Consider the following 6,000-nt stretch of genomic DNA (forward strand, 5'->3'; position numbering starts at 1 on the left):
CAGTCACCATTGGATGTAATGAGAGACCAAAACAATATCAGTCACCATTGGATGTAATGACCATAACAATATCAGTCACCATTGGATGTAATGAGAGACCAAAACAATATCAGTCACCATTGGATGTAATGACCATAACAATATCAGTCACCATTGGATGTAATGAGAGACCATAGCAATATCAGTCACCATTGGATGTAATGAGAGACCATAACAATATCAGTCACCATTGGATGTAATGAGTGACCAAAACAATATCAGTCACCATTGGATGTAATGAGAGACCAAAACAATATCAGTCACCATTGGATGTAATGACCATAGCAATATCAGTCACCATTGGATGTAATGAGAGACCATAGCAATATCAGTCACCATTGGATGTAATGAGAGACCATAGCAATATCAGTCACCATTGGATGTAATGACCATAGCAATATCAGTCACCATTGGATGTAATGAGAGACCATAGCAATATCAGTCACCATTGGATGTAATGAGAGACCATAGCAATATCAGTCACCATTGGATGTAATGACCATAGCAATATCAGTCACCATTGGATGTAATGAGAGACCATAGCAATATCAGTCACCATTGGATGTAATGAGAGACCATAGCAATATCAGTCACCATTGGATGTAATGAGAGACCATAGCAATATCAGTCACCATTGGATGTAATGAGAGACCATAGCAATATCAGTCACCATTGGATGTAATGAGAGACCATAACAATATCAGTCACCATTGGATGTAATGAGAGACCATAACAATATCAGTCATCATTGGATGTAATGAGAGACCATAGCAATATCAGTCATCATTGGATGTAATGACCATAACAATATCAGTCACCATTGGATGTAATGAGAGACCATAACAATATCAGTCACCATTGGATGTAATGAGAGACTATAACAATATCAGTCACCATTGGATGTAATGACCATAGCAATGTCAGTCACCATTGGATGTAATGACCATAGCAATGTCAGTCACCATTGGATCTATTGACCATAGCAATATCAGTCATCATTGGATGTAATGAGTGACCATAGCAATGTCAGTCACCATTGGATGTAATGACCATAGCAATGTCAGTCACCATTGGATCTATTGACCATAGCAATATCAGTCATCATTGGATGTAATGATGACCATAACAATATCAGTCACCATTGGATGTAATGACCATAGCAATATCAGTCATCCTTGGATGTAATGACCATAACAATATCAGTCACCATTGGATGTAATGAGAGACCATAGCAATATCAGTCATCATTGGATGTAATGACCATAACAATATCAGTCACCATTGGATGTAATGAGTAACCATAGCAATATCAGTCACCATTGGATGTAGTGACCATAACAATATCAGTCACCATTGGATGTAATGAGAGACCAAAACAATATCAGTCACCATTGGATGTAATGAGTGACCAAAACAATATCAGTCACCATTGGATGTAATGAGAGACCATAGCAATATCAGTCACCATTGGATGTAATGAGAGACCATAACAATATCAGTCACCATTGGATGTAATGAGTGACCAAAACAATATCAGTCACCATTGGATGTAATGAGAGACCATAGCAATATCAGTCACCATTGGATGTAATGACCATAGCAATATCAGTCACCATTGGATGTAATGAGAGACCATAGCAATATCAGTCACCATTGGATGTAATGAGAGACCATAGCAATATCAGTCACCATTAGATGTAATGAGAGACCATAACAATATCAGTCACCATTGGATGTAATGAGAGACCATAGCAATATCAGTCACCATTGGATGTAATGAGAGACCATAGCAATATCAGTCATCATTGGATGTAATGACCATAACAATATCAGTCACCATTGGATGTAATGAGAGACCATAGCAATATCAGTCACCATTGGATGTAATGAGAGACCATAGCAATATCAGTCACCATTAGATGTAATGAGAGACCATAGCAATATCAGTCACCATTAGATGTAATGAGAGACCATAGCAATATCAGTCACCATTAGATGTAATGAGAGACCATAACAATATCAGTCACCATTGGATGTAATGAGAGACCATAACAATATCAGTCATCATTGGATGTAATGAGAGACCATAGCAATATCAGTCATCATTGGATGTAATGACCATAACAATATCAGTCACCATTGGATGTAATGAGAGACCATAACAATATCAGTCACCATTGGATGTAATGACCATAGCAATGTCAGTCACCATTGGATGTAATGACCATAGCAATGTCAGTCACCATTGGATCTATTGACCATAGCAATATCAGTCATCATTGGATGTAATGAGTGACCATAACAATGTCAGTCACCATTGGATCTATTGACCATAACAATATCAGTCACCATTGGATGTAATGACCATAGCAATATCAGTCATCCTTGGATGTAATGACCATAGCAATATCAGTCATCCTTAATGGAATGACCATAACAATATCAGTCACCATTGGATCTATTGACCATAGCAATATCAGTCATCCTTGGATGTAATGACCATAGCAATATCAGTCATCCTTGGATGTAATGACCATAAAAATATCAGCCACCATTGGATGTAATGAGAGACCATAGCAATATCAGTCATCATTGGATGTAATGACCATAACAATATCAGTCACCATTGGATCTATTGACCATAGCAATATCTGTCATCCTTGGATGTAATGACCATAGCAATATCAGTCATCCTTGGATGTAATGACCATAAAAATATCAGTCACCATTGGATGTAATGAGTGACCATAGCAATGTCAGTCATCATTGGATGTAATGAGTGACCCTAGCAATATCAGTCACCATTGGATGTAATGAGAGACCATAGCAATATCAGTCACCATTGGATGTAATGACCATAGCAATATCAGTCACCATTGGATGTAATGAGAGACCATAGCAATATCAGTCACCATTGGATGTAATGAGAGACCATAGCAATATCAGTCACCATTAGATGTAATGAGAGACCATAGCAATATCAGTCACCATTAGATGTAATGAGAGACCATAGCAATATCAGTCACCATTAGATGTAATGAGAGACCATAACAATATCAGTCACCATTGGATGTAATGAGAGACCATAGCAATATCAGTCACCATTGGATGTAATGAGAGACCATAGCAATATCAGTCATCATTGGATGTAATGACCATAACAATATCAGTCACCATTGGATGTAATGAGAGACCATAGCAATATCAGTCACCATTGGATGTAATGACCATAGCAATGTCAGTCACCATTGGATGTAATGACCATAGCAATGTCAGTCACCATTGGATCTATTGACCATAGCAATATCAGTCATCATTGGATGTAATGAGTGACCATAACAATGTCAGTCACCATTGGATCTATTGACCATAACAATATCAGTCACCATTGGATGTAATGACCATAGCAATATCAGTCATCCTTGGATGTAATGAGAGACCATAGCAATATCAGTCATCATTGGATGTAATGACCATAACAATATCAGTCACCATTGGATCTATTGACCATAGCAATATCAGTCATCCTTAGATGTAATGACCATAGCAATATCAGTCATCCTTAATGGAATGACCATAACAATATCAGTCACCATTGGATCTATTGACCATAGCAATATCAGTCATCCTTGGATGTAATGACCATAGCAATATCAGTCATCCTTGGATGTAATGACCATAAAAATATCAGCCACCATTGGATGTAATGAGAGACCATAGCAATATCAGTCATCATTGGATGTAATGACCATAACAATATCAGTCACCATTGGATCTATTGACCATAGCAATATCTGTCATCCTTGGATGTAATGACCATAGCAATATCAGTCATCCTTGGATGTAATGACCATAAAAATATCAGTCACCATTGGATGTAATGAGTGACCATAGCAATGTCAGTCATCATTGGATGTAATGAGTGACCCTAGCAATATCAGTCACCATTGGATGTAATGAGAGACCATAGCAATATCAGTCACCATTGGATGTAATGACCATAACAATATCAGTCACCATTGGATGTAATGACCATAACAATATCAGTCATCATTGGATGTAATGACCATAACAATATCAGTCACCATTGGATGTAATGACCATAGCAATATCAGTCACCATTGGATGTAATGAGAGACCATAACAATATCGGTCACCATTGGATGTAATGAGAGACCAAAACAATATCAGTCACCATTGGATGTAATGAGAGACCATAGCAATATCAGTCATTGGATGTAATGACCATAACAATATCAGTCACCATTGGATGTAATGAGTAACCATAGCAATATCAGTCACCATTGGATGTAGTGACCATAACAATATCAGTCACCATTGGATGTAATGAGAGACCAAAACAATATCAGTCACCATTGGATGTAATGAGTGACCAAAACAATATCAGTCACCATTGGATGTAATGAGAGACCATAGCAATATCAGTCACCATTGGATGTAATGACCATAACAATATCAGTCACCATTGGATGTAATGACCATAACAATATCAGTCATCATTGGATGTAATGACCATAACAATATCAGTCATCATTGGATGTAATGACCATAACAATATCAGTCACCATTGGATGTAATGACCATAACAATATCAGTCACCATTGGATGTAGAGACCATAACAATATCAGTCACCATTGGATGTAATGAGAGACCATAACAATATCAGTCACCATTGGATGTAATGAGAGACCATAGCAATATCAGTCACCATTGGATGTAATGACCATAAAAATATCAGTCACCATTGGATGTAAAGAGTAACCATAGCAATATCAGTCACCATTGGATGTAGTGACCATAACAATATCAGTCACCATTGGATGTAATGAGAGACCATACCAATATCAGTCACCATTGGATGTAATGAGAGACCATAGCAATATCAGTCACCATTGGATGTAATGAGTGACCATACCAATATCAGTCACCATTGGATGTAATGAGAGACCATAACAATATCAGTCATCATTGGATGTAATGACCATAACAATATCAGTCATCATTGGATGTAATGAGAGACCATAGCAATATCAGTCATCATTGGATGTAATGACCATAACAATATCAGTCATCATTGGATGTAATGACCATAACAATATCAGTCATCATTGGATGTAATGAGAGACCATAGCAATATCAGTCACCATTGGATGTAATGAGTGACCATACCAATATCAGTCACCATTGGATGTAATGAGAGACCATAACAATATCAGTCATCATTGGATGTAATGACCATAACAATATCAGTCATCATTGGATGTAATGAGAGACCATAGCAATATCAGTCATCATTGGATGTAATGACCATACCAATATCAGTCACCATTGGATGTAATGAGAGACCAAAACAATATCAGTCACCATTGGATGTAATGAGTGACCAAAACAATATCAGTCACCATTGGATGTAATGAGAGACCATAGCAATATCAGTCACCATTGGATGTAATGAGAGACCATAACAATATCAGTCACCATTGGATGTAATGAGAGACCATAACAATATCAGTCATCATTGGATGTAATGAGAGACCATAACAATATCAGTCATCATTGGATGTAATGACCATAACAATATCAGTCACCATTGGATGTAATGAGAGACCATAACAATATCAGTCACCATTGGATGTAATGAGAGACTATAACAATATCAGTCACCATTGGATGTAATGACCATAGCAATGTCAGTCACCATTGGATGTAATGACCATAGCAATGTCAGTCACCATTGGATCTATTGACCATAGCAATATCAGTCATCATTGGATGTAATGAGTGACCATAACAATGTCAGTCACCATTGGATCTATTGACCATAACAATATCAGTCACCATTGGATGTAATGACCATAGCAATATCAGTCATCCTTGGATGTAATGACCATAACAATATCAGTCACCATTGGATGTAATGAGAGACCATAGCAATATCA

Source organism: Oncorhynchus keta, unplaced genomic scaffold (genome assembly GCF_023373465.1).
Source record: "Oncorhynchus keta strain PuntledgeMale-10-30-2019 unplaced genomic scaffold, Oket_V2 Un_scaffold_18837_pilon_pilon, whole genome shotgun sequence".
Classification (NCBI taxonomy): Eukaryota; Metazoa; Chordata; class Actinopteri; order Salmoniformes; family Salmonidae; genus Oncorhynchus; species Oncorhynchus keta.